This window comes from Salvelinus fontinalis, chromosome 27 (assembly GCF_029448725.1).
Source record: "Salvelinus fontinalis isolate EN_2023a chromosome 27, ASM2944872v1, whole genome shotgun sequence".
Classification (NCBI taxonomy): domain Eukaryota; kingdom Metazoa; phylum Chordata; class Actinopteri; order Salmoniformes; family Salmonidae; genus Salvelinus; species Salvelinus fontinalis.
The window spans coordinates 37,077,915-37,099,369 of NC_074691.1; the positions used below are offsets into that span (position 1 = coordinate 37,077,915).

At 45.2% G+C, this 21,455-nt stretch overlaps 1 protein-coding gene across 1 annotated transcript in view; it reads left to right on the forward strand.

The window, feature by feature from the left end:
• The first annotated feature begins 4,147 nt into the window (after nt 1–4,147).
• Nucleotides 4,148–21,455, forward strand: part of susd6 (sushi domain containing 6) — a 63,406-nt gene continuing 46,098 nt past the window's right edge. The window contains exon 1 of the mRNA XM_055885669.1: nt 4,148–4,569. The gene's annotated coding sequence lies outside the window, so the exon portion shown is untranslated. The remainder of the gene's footprint in view (nt 4,570–21,455) is intronic.

Consider the following 21,455-nt stretch of genomic DNA (forward strand, 5'->3'; position numbering starts at 1 on the left):
TAGGGGTGAGTAGGGTGCTGCAGCCCATGATAAATCACCATTATAGAAAATATATATTTTAAAATCTCCACCAAATGTGTACACTAGACCTTTACTGCTACTGTATTAAATATACTTAAGTACCAAACGTAAAAGTACAAATAATTTCAAATTCTTTATATTAAGCAAACCAGATGGCACCATTTTCTTGTTTTTTAAATTTACGGACAACCAGGGACACACTTCATCATTTACAAATGAATTATTTGTGTTTAGTGAATCCGCCAGATCAGAGGCATTTGGAATGACCAGGCATGTTGTCTTGACAAGTGTGTGAATTTGACCATTTTCCTGTCCTGCTAAGCATTCAACGTGTAATGAGTACTTTTGTATGTCAGGGAAAATGTATGGAGTAAAATGTACATTATTTTCTTTAGGAATGTAGTGAAGTAAAAGTTGCAAAAAATATAAATAGTAAAGTACAGACACCGCAAAAAAATCAGACTTTGGTGTAGGCTACTGTATGTTTTGACTCGGGTCCCCGAGCTGACAAGGTAAAAATCTGTTGTTCTGCCCCTGAGCAAGGCAGTTAACCCACTGTTCCCCGGGCGCCGATGATGTGGATGTCGATTAAGGCACCTTTCTGATTGAGGGGTTGGGTTAAATGCGGAAGACACATTTCAGTTGAATGCATTCAGTTGTACAACTGACTAGGTATCCCTCTTTCCCTTCCCGGTGGCTCAAGTTCGTTGATTTCAAAACAAAAAAAAATGTTTTCACTTTGTCACTAGAGGTTATTGTGTGTAGATGGGTGAGAGAAAAAATATTTATTTCATCCACTTTGAATTTAGGCTGTAACAACAAAATGTGGAATAAGTCAAGGGGAATGAATACCTTCTGAAGGCACTGTACTTTTGAAATAAGTTTCCGTAGAATCTTTAGTAACCACAGAGAACACACCCGTTTAAAGTCCCATCTTCAAATGTATTGGAAGAACATTCCATTGTTAGTTAGTAGTTCAGTATTATTCAAATTAAATGTTGTAAAAGTGTATGGTTTAAATGACTGTGGTCTGTCTTTGAACTTACTGCATTCTTGTTACTTTCAGCAGCATATTTCTTTTGTTTGACTTTTGTTTGTCCATTTTTCCCCTGGTGACATTCATACCTTTTTGTTGTGCCCACAACTTGAAAATAACACTATTGTATAGGAGAATTTTACTCTCCCAACTTAGATTATTCTTTTTCTACCAAAGGCTGTGCTTTTGTCGATGGTCAAGCATATGACATACTACTATTAGAATGAAAGGCTTGTAGGGAAACTTATAAACGTTGCTCGATCAAGTAGAGTAACTCCTCTGTGTTTGGAGGAATGGAATCACAAGATATTTCACTGGATGTTTAAAATGTGAAGCATTCGCTTGGCTTTTCCACATAATATTTGGTAGTGAGAGGAAGCCCACTTGCGGGCAGTGGGAGAAGGTTGAATGAGATGGATTTTGGCATTGATGAAACATTTGATCTCAATAGAGTTTTCTGTTTCCAAAACTAGAATCTGTTATGAACAGAGTGGACTAAGGTTTGCAAAATTTTACCTTTACAAAAGCTTTTAGGAAATGCAAAGGCGAATTGAGTTATTGCACACGCGCACTTCACAAAGTATGCGTTCCCTAACGAAAACATGCAGATGATGCTAGAACGCGCCAATAGGATCTCGCTAGCTCGTACTTGGCTCTGCCCACTATGGTGCATTTGAAACGACAGGCTGTGGTATATCTTGGTTAAGTTACAAAAATCTTTGATGGAATCCTTTATGCTAGCTAGCTCATTTTAGGCAAGAGTAAGCTATTAGTTATCTAAACAAAAAAAGACAACTTGTTTTTTCCACAAAAACGTTTGTCATTTTCTAAATGTTATGAATTTTTGTGACTCTTGTTCCCGAACGTATTTAGTCCTCAAACTTGAACTCGAGATATGCCATTTCGAAAATGAGGCGTTTCCCGATAACAGGAATACCCATCGTCACACTCCTCCATCCGATTGGTCGGCTAGGTGGACCTTATGAGCCTGCATAAGCGTCATCACTCTCCTTCATCTGATTGGTCGCGTAGGCTGGCTTTCTGAATTTGGGTTTTTGGTAACTACGACCTGGTACTGCTCGTCGCCGTAATATTTTCCTAGTTGAAAATAAGTACAAAAGGGCGCGTTCGTAAATTCACTCTGGCTATCTACTCCGATTTCAGAGCACCCTCAACTGAGTGTGCAGCGCGCAGAATAATTGATTAATTTACTAACGCTCAACATCCATTAAATATGACAGGTGCCAGTAAACGTCAGAAGAAAAAAAAAAGCATAACTACAATTGTTGCCAACATCACAGTTACAGTCACCAGCGCTCTGGATAACATGAACAATCTAACCGGCTCTGCTAGTGAGAGTAAAATGGTCAGAATAAGGTGTTCTCTCTTGTTTTGTCTATCTGTTGTCTCTCTTTTTTTAGCCTGGGTGCTTGACTGCCATTGTGAGGTCAGAGAACGCTCGGATCAAACTACTCCTCGGCCAGAGCGTCCAGTGTGCCCTCCGGAAGAGAAATGCTCTGAATTTAAGAGGACAATCTGACAACGCTCTGAATTGATGAGCATGTACTCTGAGCGCACTCTGGCACTCCAGAGTGAATTTACTAAAACATCAAAAGTTCACACCAATGATTTATAGATACACTAGATGGCATAAAGGGGGTGCTGTTTTGAAGCCCTCGCGCCTCCATCTTGGCCCTCCCCTACAATTGTAAAACATATTTTGGAAGCTATAGATATGCATTTTCCAATGTCAACATTTGTTTTAGCCAGGTTTATTCTATTACAGACACCTTAAATGCATAATTTTAAATTATATTATGTGAACTAAACATACAAATAAAATATATAAAACCATTTTCCTTAGAGTATAATTTTTTGAAAGTACTAATGTTACTCTTCCCACTACAACAACAACAAATAATACATAAATGCATATAATTTTGTCCAATAACCATTTAAATGAAATACCGTAGTATTCCATTCATTCCTATGGAATGCGGCTTTTCTACGGAGTGTCAATATGGTTTACCGGTGGGATTAAAGCTTCTCCTCAAAGATTTTTGTAACTATACCAAGATATACCTTCGCCTGTCGTTTCCAATGGGAACAATGAGCCATAGTGGGCAGAGCCAAGCACGAAAAAGCGAGATCCTATTGGCGCGTTCTAACATCATCTGCATGTTTTCGTCAGGGAACGTCTACCCTGTGAAGTGCGCGTGTGCAGTAACATTTCACCTTTGCACTCCTAAACAACGCGAGTTTTTAAACTTTTGCAAAGGTTAAAGTTTACAAACCTTAGTCCACTCTGTTCATAACAGATTGTAGTTTTGGAAACAGAAAACTATATTGAGATCAAATGTTTAATCGATAAGAACATTTGCATAATGTCGGCTAAAATCCATCTCGTTCCATCTTCTCCCACTGCGCGCCAGTGGAATTCCTCTCACTACCATATTTGGTAGTGAGTGGAAACAGTAAGCGGATGCTTCACATTTAAACATCCAGTGAAATATCTATCTGTTTGTTTTATCTGTGTTCTCATAGGGTGCGTTCGTAAATTGCCTCCAGTATGTCAGAGTGCGCTCTGGATAGTTCGTAAATTCAGAGTGTTGTCACAGTGTCCTTCGTAAATTCAGAGCGCCCACCGGACGCTCTTACAGAGGAGTAGGGTTGATTTGAGTGTTCTGACCTTACAACGGCAGTCAAGTGCTGAAGTTAACTGGCTAAAGTTGACTAGCTTGCTAGCTATTTCCAGACACAAATGAGCAACACAACAAGGGAACACCTTTGACAATTTTACTTACCCTAGCAGAGGTGGTTAGGATGTTTTCATGTTGTCCAAAGCGTTGGTGACTGTAACTGTGCTGCTGGCAACAATTTAATTACGCTTCTTTGCCGACGTTTACTGACACCGGACATATTACAAGCATTTCGCTTCACCCGCAATAACATCTGCTAACACGTGTATGTGATGGAGTAGATAGCCAGAGTGAATTTACGAACGCACCCACATGATCTGCAATCCAAGGTCTATCTATATACGTAATTGGTTCACACAGTACGTTGTGGACCTGCCCGCCCCTCTCGCAGTCAAACTATCCGCTCGGGCCAAGTCACTGGGCCCAATGATTTTCACTGCTGGCCTGGGCTTCACCGAGTAAAACAATTACTGTGATATATCACAGTTACTTAATGAATGTCCGTCTTCATTCTACAGTCGAATAATAAATATAGCCTGACCACAGTTTCTACTACTGGTTCCCATGGAAACCGTACGAAAGCGAGGCTGCTGGTTTACTAGCAGGCTGAAGTGTTTCCGCTTTCCTCTGCTCGCAGTGAGAAAGAAACGGTCTAGCTAGCTGTTTGTGACGAAGCGGAAGAAGCGACAACACCGCAGGAAAGACTATTATTTGTGATAAATTAACAAATCAATTGGAGGATAGTCTGGCTATTTGAGTCCATGACCAGACAGTGAGAACGGAGAGGAGGGCTTGAAGGTAGCCTATTCGTTGGTAAGTGTCTTCAATCTTATGTGTTTTCTCAAGCTAGCTGTACAGTAGCTAGCTAAGCATACGGGATCACTCTGGCTTGTGCCACTGCTATCGGGGTTCTCCCTCTGTCAGTATACTGCTTTTGATGTCGGCCTCCTTGGCTTGGACCTATTGTCTATGTTTTGAACCTGTGAAAACCAGAAGCCAAGGTTACTAACTACTGTGTAGCTAATACTATTGTCATTTACGATAACATCAGTCTATTAGCTGCCTTCTACCCGTGTGCGCTCAACAATGTCCTCGTTCTACGATAAGGTTGGCTAGTGGCTAGAGCTATCTACTAGCTAATGAATCTAATTTCATAGACTCTGACCCTTCAAAGGCTATTTGAACCGTCAAAGTGTTTGTACACCAACAATGACATGCATGTCTGTCAGTGGGTCTGCTGCCACAACAGAGATAGAGGGAGGAGAGAGGACGGGCAAGGGCCACTGCAATGTGGAAGGAAACCCGTTGTGGATGACGATGCCTAAGTAAAATAGATAACGATACCTAACATAATACCTCACTACCAGTATAGTAATACCATACAAACCTACTGAGAAGCAGTGGATAAAATGCATACAAACAGTGTTATTACAGTATAGAGCTGCCCATCCCTTTAAATAGGTGGTTCTACAACAGACTTGGGACTATTCTGTTACAAGAACCCTTTGTCTCTAACCTTTGTCTAATAAATCAGATCATCAGCGTTGTACAGTAGCTAAGTTATTAGTTACGGTGGTACGTTGTAATAGTGATTACGTTAGTGCTGTGCTAAGTTATTAGTTACGGTGGTACGTTGTAATAGTGGTTACGTTAGTGCTGTGCTAAGTTATTAGTTACGGTGGTACGTTGTAATAGTGGTTACGTTAGTGCTGTGCTAAGTTATTAGTTACGGTGGTACGTTGTAATAGTGGTTACGTTAGTGCTGTAGTATTGGCTCTCATTAATGATATTTCCCAACCGTATAGCCTTGTGTCCTCCTGAAATGCAAGCAGATCACTAACAATGCATGTCACCCTATATAGTGTGTTGTCATCTGCTAGGTCTGCTACACTTCATCACCACCTGTTTTGTGAAACATTGTTCCAACGTATCCGAATGTTCAACTGATTACAATGTATCAAAATGTAGACTTGTTAGGACGCTCCTTGCATATGTGACATTTTGGCATAGATGACAGTGTCGGCTCTGCTCGGTGTTCTATCCAGCAGCAGCGAATGCGTACATATACAGTCCGTCCGGCTCACTGCGATCAGTACAGTTGCACGTGTCGGTGCGTGTGACTCGGGCCATTGAAGCATCCGCTGTACTATGAGGGCATTTGCTAATTCAATTTGGCCAAGTTTACTAGGCGCAGTTAAATAAATAAATACATTATTTTTCTACCCCCCCCCCCCCCCCCCAAGCGCAAATGCTAAGCTTAAGCATTGTGGTCATATATCATAGCCCGATTAACATAATGGCTCATTACAAAGCAATAATAACAACAAAATAAGCAATAAGTATAATTTGATTACTACTTGATAACCCAAAACGTTTTGAAATCTCAGAAATGAAAAGGTAAATGTCCCTTCTCTCTCGCTCTCTCGTGCAGTAACACATAGGGATGCTCCTGCATGGGTATATACACCACTTAATGGCCTCCATAACAAAGGCTTTCTTTCTCTGCTTCCATTGCTACTCTCTCTCTCCCTCGCTTTCTCATGCTCTCCATGCCGAGTCCCTCTCTTCTACTCCCTCTCTTATACTATCTATCTTTCTCCTTCACTTATTCAATTCAAAGGACTTTATTGGCATGGGAAACACACATATGTTTACATTGACAATGCAAGTATAATAGATAATAAACAGAAATGAACAGTAAACATTACACTCACAAGACTTTCAAAGGAATAAAGGCATTTTAAATGTAATTATGTACCGTGTTGTAATGATGTGCACATTGTTAAAGTACAAAAGGGAGCATAAATAAACATAAATGTGGGTTGTTTTTACAATGGTGTTTGTTCTTCACTGGTTGCCCTTTTCTTGTGGCAACAGGACATACATCTTGCTGCTGTGATGGCACACTGGTATTTCACCTAATAGATATGGGAGTTTATCAAAATTGGATTTGTTTTCTAATTCTTTGTGGATCTGTAATCTGAGGGAAATATGTCTCTCTACTATGGTCATACATTTGGCAGGAGGTTAGGAAGTGCAGCTCAGTTTCCACCTCATTTTGTGGGCAGTGTGCACATAGCCTGTCTTCTCTTGAGCCAGGTATCCCTACGGCAGCCTTTCTCAATAGCAAGGCTATGCTCACTGAGTCTGTACATAGTCAAAGCTTTCCTTAAGTTTGTGTCAGTCACAGTGGTCAGGTATTCTGCCACTGTGTACTCTCTGTTTTGGTCCAAATAGCATTATAGTTGGCTGTTTTTTTGTTAATTCTTCCCAATGTGTCAAGTAATTATCTTTTTGTTTTCTCATGATTTGGTTGTGTCTAATTGTGTTGCTGTCCTGGGGCTCTGTGGGGTCTGTTTGTGTTCGTGAACAGAGCCACATGACCAGCTTGCTTAGGGGACTCTTCTCCAGGTTAGTCTCTCGGTAGGTAATGGCTTGGGAATCACTTCCTTTTAGGTGGTTGCAGAATTTAACAGCTCTTTTCTGGATTTTGATCATTAAAGGGTATTGTCCTAATTGTGCTCTGCATGCATTATTTGGTGTTTTACTTTGTACACAGAGGATGTTTTTGCAGAGTTCTGCATACAGTCTCAATTTGGTCTTTGTCCCATTTTGTGAATTCTTGGTTGGTTAGCTGACCCCAAACCTTACAACCATGAAGGGCAATGGGTTCTATAACTGATGTAAAAAAAAATTGTTGCCAGATCACAATTGGGATGTATGTGATGTTCCTGTTGTGATGTTCCTGTTGTTTAATGTTCCTGTTGATGCCGTAGAAAGCCCTTTTTTGCCTTGTCTCTCAGATTGTTCACAGCTTTGTGGAAGTGGTGCTGTGGTACCTGTGGTGCTGATGTTTAGGCAGAGGTAGGTATAGTTTTTTTTTGTGTTCTAGGGCAACGGTGTCTAGATGGAATTTGTATTTGTGGTCCTGACAACTGGACCTTATTTGGAACACCATTATTTTTGTCTTACTGAGATTTACGGTCAGCGCCCAGGTCTGACAGAATCTGTGCAGAAGATCTAGGTGCAGCTGTAGGCCCTCCTTGGTTGAGGACAGAAGCACCAGATCATCACCTAACAGTAGACATTTGACTTCTGATTCTAGTAGGGTGAGGCAGGGTACTGCAGACTGTTCTAGTGCCCTCGCCAATTCATTGATATACAATAGAAGTCGGAAGTGTACATACACTTAGGTTGGAGTCATTAAAACTTTTTTTTTATTTTTTTTATTTTTATTTTTTATCCCATTTTCTCCCCAATTTTTCGTGGTGTCCAATCGCTAGTAATTACTACCTTGTCTCATCGCTACAACTCCCGTACGGGCTCGGGAGAGACGAAGGTCGAAAGCCATGCGTCCTCCGAAGCACAACCCAACCAGCCGTACTGCTTCTTAACACAGCGCCGCAACAATGTGTCGGAGGAAACACCGTGTACCTGGCCCCCTTGGCTGGCGCGCACTGCGCCCGGCCCGCCACAGGAGTCGCTGGAGCGCGATGAGACAAGGATATCCCTACCGGCCAAACTCTCCCTACCCCGGACGACGCTATGCCAATTGTGCGTCGCCCCACGGACCTCCCGGTCGCGGCCGGCTGCGACAGAGCCTGGGCGCGAACCCAGAGACTCTGGTGGCGCAGTTAGCACTGCGATGCAGTGCCCTAGACCACTGCGCCACCCGGGAGGCCCCCTAAAACTGTTTTTTCAACCACTCCACAAATTTCTTGTTAACAATCTATAGTTTTGGCAAGTTGGTTAGGACATCTACTTTGTGCATGACACAAGTAATTTTTCCAACAATTTGTTTACAGACAGATTACTTCACTTATTCACTGTATCACGTGCTTCTACACCTGCATTGCTTGCTGTTTGGGGTTTTAGGCTGGGTTTCTGTACAGCACTTTGAGATATCAGCTGATGTAAGAAGGGCTATATAAATACATTTGATTTGATCACAATTCCAGTGGGTCAGAAGTTTACATACACTAAGTTGACTGTGCCTTCCAACAAATTCCAGAAAATTATGTCATGGCTTTAGAAGCTTCTGATAGGCTAATTGACATACTTTGAGTCGATTGGAGGTATACCTGTGGATGTTTTTCAAGGCCTACCTTCAAACTTAGTGCCTCTTTGCTGGACATCATGGGAAAATCAAAAGAAATCAGCCAAGACCTCAGAAAAAAAATGTAGACCTCCACAAGTCTGGTTCATCCTTGGGAGCAATTTCCAAACGCCTGAAGGTACCACGTTCATCTGTACAAACAATAGTACGCCAGTATAAACACCATGGGACCACACAGCCGTCATACCGCTCAGGAAGGAAAGGCGTTCTGTCTCCTAGAGATGAACGTACTTTGGTGCGAAAAGTGCAAATCAATCCCAGAACAACAGCAACGGACCTTGTAAAGATGCTGGAGGAAACAGGTACAAATGTAAAACGAGTCCGATATCAACATAACATGAAAGGCCGCTCAGCAAGTAAGAAGACACAGCTCCAAAACCTCCATTAAAAAAATGCAGGAGGAAACAGGTACAAATGTAAAACGAGTCCGATATCAACATAACATGAAAGGCCGCTCAGCAAGTAAGAAGACACAGCTCCAAAACCTCCATTAAAAAAATGCAGACTATGGTTTGCAACTGCACATGGGGACAAAGATTGTACTATTTGGAGAAATGTCCTGTGGTCTGATGAAACAAAAATGTAACTGTTTGGCCATAATGACCATCGTTATGTTTGGAGGAAAAAGGGGGATGCTTGCAAGCCGAAGAACACCATCCCAACCGTGAAGCACGGGGGTGGCAGCATCATGTTGTGGGGGTGCTTTGCTGCAGGAGGGACTGGTGCACTTCACAAAATAGATGGCATCATGAGGAAAGGAAAATTATGTGGATATATTGAAGTAACATCTCAAGACATTAGTCAGGAACTTAAAGCTTGGTCGCAAATGGGTCTTCCAAATGGACAATGACCCCAAGCATTCTTCCAAAGTTGTGGCAAAATGGCTTAAGGACAACAAAGTCACGGTATTGGAGTGGCGATCACAAAGCCCTGACCTCAATCCTATAGAAAATTTGCGGGCAGAAAAAGGGTGTGTGAGCAAGGAGGCCTACAAACCTGACTCAGTTACACCAGCTCTGTGAGGGGGAATGGGCCAAAATTCACCCAACTTATTGTGGGAAGGTTGGGGAAGGCTACCTAAAACATTTGACCCAAGTTAAACAATTTAAAGGCAATGCTACCAAATACTAATTGAGTGTATGTAAACTTCTGACCCACTGGGAATGTTATGCAAGAAATAATTGCTGAAATCAATAATTCTCTCTCTCTTATCTCTAATTCTCTCTACTATTATTCTGACATTTCACATTCTTAAAATAAAGTGGTAATCCTAAAACAGGGAATTTGTACTAAGATTAAATGTCAGGAATTGTGAAAAACTGAGTTTAAATGTATTTGGCTAAGGTGTATGTAAACTTCCGACTTCAACTGTACATGTTGAAGAGGGTGGGACTAAAGCTGCATCCCTGTCTCAACCCACGGCCCTGTGGGAAAAAATGTATTTTTTGCCAATTTTAGCTGCACACTTGTTTGTGTATGGTTTTTATAGTATGTTTCTCCCCCAACACTACTTTCCATCAGTTTGTATAGCAGACCCTCGTGCCAAATTGAGTCAACCGCTTTTTTGGAATCAACACGGCATGAGAAGACTTTGCCATTGTTTTGGTTTGATAGTTTTTTTATTAGGGTGTGCAGGGTGAAATATGCGGTCTGTCGTATGGTCATTTGGTAAAAAGCCAATTTGACATTTGTTCAGTACATTGTTTTCACTGAGGAAATTATAGGAGTCTTCTGTTAATGATAACGCAGAGGATTTCCCTCAGGTTGCTGTTGATCTCCCACGGTAGTTATTGGGGTCAAATTTGTCTTTACTTTTGTGGATTGGTGTGATCAGGCCTTGGTTCCAAATATTGAGGAAGATGAGAGAGCTGAGGATGATGATTTTAAGTATAGCCAAATTGTGGTTTGTATATTTTGTAATTTCATTTAGGTTACCATCAACTCCACGGGCCTTTTGGGCTTATATTTTGTCCTGTAGTTCATTCAATGTAAATGGAAAATTCAATGGGTTCTTGTAGTCTTTAACAGCTGATTGTAAGATTTGTAATTGATCATGTATATGTTTTCGCTGTTTGTTCTTTGTTTTATAGAGCCAAAAGTATTGGAGAACATCCCTGTTTTGGATCAATAACTTTTCTTGTTTGTTTAGTGTGTTATAATTCTCCCAGAAGTGGTTATATGCTATGGATTCTTCAGTTACATTGAGCTGATTTCTGAAGTGCTGGTCCTTTTTCCTTACATTTCTGTATGTCGAGTCTGTCTTCTATTATCCAGAGTTCTTACATTCTTGAAAATCCTGGAGAAGTCATGGAATTTTAAAATGGTGTTTTCCAGGCCTGGAAAAGTTTGGAAAATTATAAAATCTGAAACATTTAAGAAAAGTAATGGAAATTAATTTAATACATAATTTTATTACATTTTTTATTTAGGCACAGTTTTTAAATATTTAATAAATAAATAAATAATCATCATATCGACCAGGATCGGAATGACTCTAGCACGTCTGTGTTTGCGCTCTTATCCTGCATAGTGCGAGTCAAGGGGGCCATTGCTCAAGGTGTGAGAGACAGTCGGACAACCATCCTCCGGGAGAGCTCATGGGTGGTCAACCATCCTCCGGGAGAGCTCATGGGTGGTCAACCATCCTCCGGGAGAGCTCATGGGTGGTCAACCATCCTCCGGGAGAGCTCATGGGTGGTCAACCATCCTCCGGGAGAGCTCATGGGTGGTCAACCATCCTCCGGGAGAGCTCATGGGTGGTCAACCATCCTCCGGGAGAGCTCATGGGTGGTCAACCATCCTCCGGGAGAGCTCATGGATGGTCAACCATCCTCCGGGAGAGCTCATGGGTGGTCAACCATCCTCCGGCAGAGCTCATGGGTGGTCAACCATCCTCCGGGAGAGCTCTTGGGTGGTCAACCATCCTCCGGCAGAGCTCATGGGTGGTCAACCATCCTCCGGCAGAGCTCATGGGTGGTCAACCATCCTCCGGGAGAGCTCATGGTTGGTCAACCATCCTCCGGCAGAGCTCATGGGTGGTCAACCATCCTCCGGCAGAGCTCATGGGTGGTCAACCATCCTCCTGGAGAGCTCATGGGTGGTCAACCATCCTCCTGGAGAGCTCATGGGGGCTCAACCATCCTCCTGGAGAGCTCATGGGTGGTCAACCATCCTCCGGGAGAGCTCATGGGGGCTCAACCATCCTCCTGGAGAGCTCATGGGTGGTCAACCATCCTCCTGGAGAGCTCATGGGTCGTCAACCATCCTCCGGGAGAGCTCATGGGTCGTCAACCCTCCTCCGGGAGAGCTCATGGGTGGTCAACCATCCTCCGGGAGAGCTCATGGGTGGTCAACCATCCTCCGGGAGAGCTCATGGGTGGTAAGCCATCCTCCGGGAGAGCTCATGGGGGCTCAACCATCCTCCGGGAGAGCTCATGGGTGGTCAACCATCCTCCGGGAGAGCTCATGGGTGGTCAACCATCCTCCGGGAGAGCTCATGGGTGGTCAACCATCCTCCGGGAGAGCTCATGGGTGGTCAACCATCCTCCTGGAGAGCTCATGGGTGGTCAACCATCCTCCTGGAGAGCTCATGGGGGCTCAACCATCCTCCTGGAGAGCTCATGGGTGGTCAACCATCCTCCGGGAGAGCTCATGGGGGCTCAACCATCCTCCTGGAGAGCTCATGGGTGGTCAACCATCCTCCTGGAGAGCTCATGGGTCGTCAACCATCCTCCGGGAGAGCTCATGGGTCGTCAACCCTCCTCCGGGAGAGCTCATGGGTGGTCAACCATCCTCCGGGAGAGCTCATGGGTGGTCAACCATCCTCCGGGAGAGCTCATGGGTGGTAAGCCATCCTCCGGGAGAGCTCATGGGGGCTCAACCATCCTCCGGGAGAGCTCATGGGTGGTCAACCATCCTCCGGGAGAGCTCATGGGTGGTCAACCATCCTCCGGGAGAGCTCATGGGTGGTCAACCATCCTCCGGGAGAGCTCATGGGGGCTCAACCATCCTCCGGGAGAGCTCATGGGGGCTCAACCATCCTCCGGGAGAGCTCATGGGGGCTCAACCATCCTCCGGGAGAGCTCATGGGGGCTCAACCATCCTCCGGGAGAGCTCATGGGGGCTCAACCATCCTCCTGGAGAGCTCATGGGGGCTCAACCATCCTCCTGGAGAGCTCATGGGTGGTCAACCATCCTCCTGGAGAGCTCATGGGTGGTCAACCATCCTCCGGGAGAGCTCATGGGTGGTCAACCATCCTCCGGGAGAGCTCATGGGTGGTCAACCATCCTCCGGCAGAGCTCATGGGTGGTCAACCATCCTCCGGGAGAGCTCATGGGTGGTCAACCATCCTCCTGGAGAGCTCATGGGGGCTCAACCATCCTCCGGGAGAGCTCATGGGGGCTCAACCATCCTCCTGGAGAGCTCTAACAAACCACATTTGAGAGAGCAGCTGTTCAACCCGACCTTGATAAACTTGTGTTTGAGCAGGGCTTGATCAAAAGCCTGCACACCCAGTAACTCTGACTGAGGGTTGACCACATGTGTTTATACAGTTGCCTAACAGGTATTCTACTTTGTTGGGTGGGGGTTATTAGTCTAGGTTCCAAGCTATCTGCGCTAATGTTGCTATTTTGTAGAATGCCCTTGATGATACTAACCAGATGGACACAACTAGATAACTACCTAGCAAGATGACAAAAAAACAATAAAATTCACTCTCCATAATCACATACTGCCAATTGCCAGCCCATAGCCAAGTGTTTAGCTAGCTAATGTTAGCATATTCACTAGCTAGCTAGCACATCATAGTGCAGTGTCCTTAGCTAGCTAGCTAACATGGGCACCTGTTTAATGGAAACTAGCTAATCCATTGTGATTTTATTATAATGTCAATATTAGGTACAGTGGTTAGCTAGCTTGCAGGAAGTAGTTAGTGTTTTGTCCATTGCGTCTGTGCACTTAGCTAGCTAACATCCCATAGCCTACATTGCATATGAAGTGTGACTAGCTCATCTGTGGACGTACGGAGAAAATGCCCACTCTAAAGAAATATAGATATTTGTTTCGTCCTGCACGTGGGGGTTTGTGTTCTCTGATTGGCTCGAAGTCAAGTTGTTGGCCACTGACAAATATTTTGATTCTACAAGTAGAAACGGTCGGATCATCTACCGGGTCGGCACGCAGCAGGTACGCTGCCCACTGTGATAAGGCCGTACTTCTAGCCAGACGGGTTCCTGTTCTGTTCAGACTGGCCTCTTGGCATGATGTAGTGCCACTGTGCCAACGTAGTCCTTGCCAAAGGCCCATGCGTCACTCTCTGCCACCTCCCACCAGCATGCATGCAGGTAACTCTGTTGCCTCTCCACTGGGGAACAGAAAGGAAAGGTGGTGGCAGGAGGCTACCGGACCTGATTATCAAGGGCCGCCAAGTGTGTGTGTGTGTGTGTTTCTCCCAGGAATAGGCCTATGTGTATACTTACTCTATGGTCTATTTCTGTGAGCGTCGCCATCAGGTGTACCTGTCTCACCCACTGATAAGTGCCTATCGGCAGTGAGATTCTTGGTGTGTTTAATGCTTTTAAGGAGCGTTACTCCTTTAAGGTCCAAGGACCACATACACTATATATATACACCAGTATGGGAACACCCCTTTAAATTAGTGGATAGAGAATAACGTACTACTACCCGGGACATTACTGAGGTTAGAGAATAACATACTTAAAGTGTATATATAGTGTATGTGGACACCCCTTCAAATGAGTGGATTCAGCTATTTCAGCCACACTCATTGATGACCGGTGTATAAATCCAGCACAGCCATGCAATCTTCATAGACAAACATTGGTAGTAGAATGGCCTTACTGAAGAGCTCAGTGACTTTCAAAGCATGCCACCTATCCAACGAGTCAGTTTCGTCAAATTTCTGCCCTGCTAGAGCCGTCCCGGTCAACTGTAAGTGCTGTTATTGTGAAGTAGACACTTATTTAAGGCGCAACAAAGGCTCAGCCGTGAAGTGGTAGGTCACACAAGCTCACAGAACGGGGACCGCCGAGTGCGGAAGCGTGTAGCGCGTAAAAAATCTTCTGTCCTCAGTTGTAACACTCATTGCTGAGTTCCAAACTGCCTCTGGAAGCAAAACATCAGCACAAGAACTGTTTGTCGGGAGCTTCCTGAAATGGGTTTCCATGGCTGAGCAGCTGCACACAAGCCTAAGATCACCATGCCCAAATGCATAGTGCCAACTATATAGTTTGGTGGAGGAGGAATAATGGTCTGGGGCTGTTTTTCATTGTTCGTGCTAGGCCTCTTCGTTTCAGGGAAGGGAAATCCTTAACGCTTCAGCCTACAATTACATTCTAGACGATTCTGTGCTTCCAACTTTGTGGCAACAGTTTGGGGAAGGCCCTTTTGCTGTTTCAACATGTCAATGCCCCCGTGCACAAAGCGAGGTCCATACAGAAATGGTTTGTAGAGATCGGTGTGGAAGAACTTGACTGGCCTGCACAGAACCCTGACCTCAACCCCATCGAACACCTTTGGGATGAATTAAAACGGCGACTGTGAGCCAGGCTTATCGCCCGACATCAGTGTCCGACCTCACTAATGCTCTTGTGGCTGAATGGAAGCAAGTCCCGGTTGCAATGTTCCAACATCTAGTGGAAAGCCAATGAAATATTCGACGAGCGGGTGTCCACACACTTTTGGTCATGTAGTGTATATGTTATTTTCAGAGGTAGAGTGGCCAGCCAAAACTGTCAAATACTCAATGTAAACGTGAATGGATTCTCAATGGCAGTATGGTTCTGGAAACATAAAGCCATTTTTTAAACTTTCAAATCAAAATCATTTCTCAATTGCAAAATACACACTTACTGTACACCATTTTAACCAGCTTTATCACAGTTGCAGCTGACAGAATTTTTCAGTGACCACACATTTCTGGCGGCCTTCTTCCATTCCACACAGGTTTTCGGAGCATGCTAGATAGAAAGACCACGTGTTAATTAGCTGTCTTCCGTCTACCAGTGTAACATGGAGATATGGCCATGTGGGAACACTAACCAAATATAAAGGTGTTTATCAATGTGACGTTATTATTATTATTTTAATGAAAGATAAGGTCCTTATTCTTCCAAAGCCGTACCGCAAGAGATGTGTGTTAATGATCAGACCAAGCATCGGGGCTCTTAACAAAAAACTGGATCATGAGGCATGATCAAGGGCGATCTTTCTCTTCTACTCACTCTCACTCATCTCTCTTTCTCTGGGCTCTCTCTCCCTCTTCCCTCAGCCCCAGCCTGGCTCCATCAGAGCAGAGGGCTGAATTCAAGGCATTAGTCAGGCCTATCAGATGGCAATCTCTTCACTGCTGTTCCCTGGCACACTGAGTGCTCTGTGTTCCCAGACACCTGCCTTCTCTCCCCTGCTCTCTGTGTTCCCAGACACATACCTTCTCTCCCCTGCTCTCTGTGTTCCCAGACACATACCTTCTCTCCCCTGCTCTCTGTGTTCCCAGACACATACCTTCTCTCCCCTGCTCTCTGTGTTCCCAGACACATACCTTCTCTCCCCTGCTCTCTGTGTTCCCAGACACATGCCGTCTCTCTGTGTTCCCAGACACATGCCTTCTCTCCCCTGCTCTCTGTGTTCCCAGACACATACCTTCTCTCCCCTGCTCTCTGTGTTCCCAGACACATGCCTTCTCTCTGTGTTCCCAGACACATGCCTTCTCTCTGTGTTCCCAGACACATGCCTTCTCTCCCCTGCTCTCTGTGTTCCCAGACACATGCCTTCTCTCCCCTGCTCTCTGTGTTCCCAGACACCTGCCTTCTCTCCCCTGCTCTCTGTGTTCCCAGACACCTGCCTTCTCTCCCCTGCTCTCTGTGTTCCCAGACACATGCCTTCTCTCTGTGTTCCCAGACACCTGCCTTCTCTCTGTGTTCCCAGACACATGCCTTCTCTCCCCTGCTCTCTGTGTTCCCAGACACCTGCCTTCTCTCCCCTGCTCTCTGTGTTCCCAGACACATACCTTCTCTCCCCTGCTCTCTGTGTTCCCAGACACATGCCTTCTCTCCCCTGCTCTCTGTGTTCCCAGACACATACCTTCTCTCCCCTGCTCTCTGTGTTCCCAGACACATACCTTCTCTCCCCTGCTCTCTGTGTTCCCAGACACATGCCTTCTCTCCCCTGCTCTCTGTGTTCCCAGACACATACCTTCTCTCCCCTGCTCTCTGTGTTCCCAGACACATGCCTTCTCTCCCCTGCTCTCTGTGTTCCCAGACACATACCTTCTCCCCATCTGTAAGTGACCCCAAACGTTTCAACAGTAGTGTACATTAAGCTGACATGACTGGTCAAGAAGAAAATGATAGTTGGAGACCTCATGACCCGATAACATAAGGCCTACTTCTGAGGACAGAGTTGGTCAGATTCACGGTGTTTAATGGTCACATGTACAGTGAAAATCTTCACGCTCCAACATGGAGGACTAAATCAAATAAGAGTAGAATAACACAGTAAGAATTGTCCACTTTTCAAGATTAGACACTATTTTCCACCCAGGTTTTGCTGAGTTTGTAATCTGATTTACAGCAGCAATCTGATTTACAGTAGAGTAGTACTGATTTACAGCAGCAATCTGATTTACAGTAGAGTAGTTCTGGGAGTTTTCCCCTCTTAACCAGACAGAAAGCTGAGTCCAAATGGCTCCCTATAAAGTGCACTACTTTTCATATATTTAATGCACTACTTTTGACCGGAAACCTATGGGCCATGGTCAAAATTAGTGCACTAGACTATACAGGGAATAGGGTGCCATTTGGGACAGGCCCAAGATCAGATTTAAATAGTCTGGCTCCAGCAGATCCACCCTTCTCACACCACAGACTCTGAGACATACAAGATGAGACAGGATGTGGAATTGTGCCAGAGAGGATGGCCCGTTACCACCACAAACGGCACGGTTGGTGAAATTTAATTTAGAATTAGAAGATGGGTACTAGCTAGCGTGTACGTGCTAGCTAGTGTTGGGCTAGCCTGCTCGTGTTGGGCTAGCCTGCTCGTGTTGGGGCTAGCCTGCTCGTGTTGGGGCTAGCCTGCTCGTGTTGGGGCTAGCCTGCTCGTGTTGGGGCTAGCCTGCTCGTGTTGGGGCTAGCCTGCTCGTGTTGGGGCTAGCCTGCTCGTGTTGGGGCTAGCCTGCTCGTGTTGGGGCTAGCCTGCTCGTGTTGGGCCAGCCTGCTGCACATGTAACATTGGTTAACATAGATACTCTGTTTCGTCTGTCACAAGACTACATGGGTTGTAAGTGAATTAACTTGCCTACTACACGACATCCAGAATAACATCTGTCGTGGGCACCAATTCACATATCTAGCCTAAATGTATTTATTTTGATCATTTGTTTTGCTGCTATCGGTTTTGTTGTTTTTCTACCAATTAATGTCCAGTCAGATATCTGTTTTCAGCAGTGGTTGTATTGTGTGGGCCAGCGTGTTCTGTTGACAGACTGGTTTGTTCAAACTGTGCAGATGGGTCTATTCCTGGCCGTATCAAACCAGGAAACACTCATTTCTATTGTCATTGGATGACAGAGACCAGAACTATTCTTAGAATGCTTTGATGAAGGGCCAATAGGAGCAGAGTAATATTAAGGTTATTGCAACTTTAATGTGTTTTATTACATAAAAAACTCTTATTACACAGTTATTATCATTAACACCAATCAGTGTAATCCAATCTGAAGTAGTAGGTGTGGTGACGCCATCATCCTAGAGTGAATGGATCGCGCAGCACGTGTTCACGCCCCTGGTGACCTCTGGTTACGTGCCTCTGCAGAGGACAAGAAGACCGTGGAGGAGACACATATGAGGTCAGATGATTTAGGAATATAAAGGAGAAAAATAGATTTTGCACAACACAAGGGGAAAGAAGTAAAAGATGCTCTCCTGGTACTCTTAGGAATGTAGTTAGGCTACAGGCTAATCGGGCTGCTTTGTGTTGAAGGATTTCACAACCTTGGATTTAATAGGTTTTGATTTACTTTTCACATTCTTAGACTTGAGAAAGGGATCAAACTCATTGTGCTTTCGGCTTCCCTTCACAGATCACAGCCTCTGCTGCAGCACTGCTTTGCAAACAGTCGTACAAACAGCTAGGCTACACCTGAAGAGCTCCTTCGAACTAACACAATATAACAGTTGATGTAGATTTTGTGTTTGTTTTTTGTCGATTAGAGAGGTGGGCCATCTTGTCCTTACAGAGTCCCATATGCGTCAACAAAGCTCTTTGTCATATTCTGGAGTGCATTACAAGTGCAACCAATGCACTGATAACAATAACACCCAACATTTGACAGTTTTTCTATCTGCTGGCCGTATTTCTAGCCAGACGGGTTGTTGGCATGATGCAGTGCCACCGTGCCAACGTAGTCCTTGCCAAATGCCCATGCGTCACTCTCTGCCACCTCCCACCAGCCATTTTTGAGCGTCGCCATCAGGCATGTGTGTGTCTTGCCGCTAGGTCTGTGCCGGTCTCGTGTCGTTACCTACCGGGCCTCCATTCTAGTGCAAGCAAAAACAGGAGCCAATCACATTTCCCCCCTGCTCTTTTCTATTCAGCTCAGCAGCTCCATGCTATTAGCTAGCAGCTACAAGGCGCTCATCAGGCTGGCTCTACTCTCCTGAGGCATGCTGCCTGGCCTGCTGGGATAGCTTGCTACTGTTATGTTCAGTAGCCATGCTATTAGCTTATGGCTATCAATAGCTACCAGATCAGCAGGCTGGCTGTGACTAATGGCTATCTCTGAGCTAATGGACCCGCTGCCCTCTCTCCTGAGGTACGCTGCCTGCCAGGCTACCTCCCCTGCCTGCTGACTAATGACTAATGCAGCCTAGCGCTAGGCTATCGCTCCCTAGTCGCTACCCAGCAATCAAACTTCTGCACCTGGATCTCATTTGTGTTTTAATGATCTTGATTCCTGGATGTGGATTTGATTTGTCCGTTTTGTTTTCACCCCTAGAGCGATAGTGTTACGGGTTGTTTCTCTGGGAGGGCTCACTCAGGCCCTGCTAGTTTAAAGGGGTTTAACTGTAAAACTTCTCTCTCTCTCTCTCTCTCTGCTGACTTTGCTCCTTCTCTTCATCCCCAGCTGTTTCTAGGAACCCAACGATTAATTTCCCTTCTGGGTTCTGGGCTGGGGGGGGGGGGGGGTGCGGGTGGATGGGGCGGCGGGATTTCCGCTTCTGCTCTGAATACTGGAAGTCACTACTGCTCCCTCTCTTTCCCGCTGTGTGTCTCTCTCTCTCTGTCCCGCTGTGTCTCTCTCTCTGTCCCGCTGTGTGTCTCTCTTTCTCTGTCCCGCTGTGTCTCTCTCTCTCTGTCCCGCTGTGTGTCTCTCTTTCTCTGTCCCGCTGTGTGTCTCTCTTTCTCTGTCCCACTGTGTCTCTCTCTCTCTGTCCCGCTGTGTGTCTCTCTCTCTCTCTGTCCCGCTGTGTCTCTCTCTCTCTGTCCCGCTGTGTGTCTCTCTCTCTCTGTCCCGCTGTGTGTCTCTCTTTCTCTTTCCCGCTGTGTGTCTCTCTCTCTCTCTCTCTCTCTCTCTCTGTCTCTGTCTCTGTCTCTGTCTCTGTCTCTCTCTCTCTGTCCTGCTGTCTCTCTCTCTCTCTCTCTCTCTCTCTCTCTCTCTCTGTCCTGCTGTCTCTCTCTCTCTCTCTCTCTCTCTCTGTCCTGCTGTCTCTCTCTCTCTCTCTCTCTCTCTCTCTCTGTCCAGCTGTCTCTCTCTCTCTCTCTGTCCCGCTGTGTCTCTCTCTCTCTCTCTGTCCCGCTGCCTCTCTCTCTCTCTCTCTCTCTCTCTCTCTCTCTGTCCGGGGGTGTCTCTCTCTCTCTCTGTCCCGCTGTCTCTCTCTCTCCCTCTCTCTCTCTCTCTCTCTCTCTCTGTCCGGGGGTGTCTCTCTCTGTCTCCCCCCCCCCTGTGACCTCAGCTCCAATGTCTGTGTTATTGTTTTACTGTTTTTTTTCTTCTTGACATATTTCTCGTCCATCCCAGTAGATTAGCTAGCATATTAATATAGCTGGCATATTATATTTCCCGGTGTAGTCCTCCACAGTTCAGAATGTCTGTTTTGTTTTTAGTGTGACAGTAGCAGTGTGAGCAGACCACAGCAGAGATCAGAGGAAGTTTTCAAGCTGATGGTGATGAAACTGATGTGTTCTGTAATGGGAGAGCTAATGTAACAATACGTAGGCCTCTGTCTGAACCCTCTGTCTGTCTCTGATACTGTCAGAGTGTAAACAGTACTATCTCTCTCTGTCTGTCTCTGATACTGTCAGAGTGTAAACAGTACTATCTCTCTCTGTCTGTCTCTGATACTGTCAGAGTGTAAACAGTACTATCTCTCTCTGTCTGTCTCTGATACTGTCAGAGTGTAAACAGTACTATCTCTCTCTGTCTGTCTCTGATACTGTCAGAGTGTAAACAGTACTATCTCTCTCTGTCTGTCTCTGATACTGTCAGAGTAAACAGGACTATCTCTCTCTGTCTGTCTCTGATACTGTCAGAGTAAACAGGACTATCTCTCTCTGTCTGTC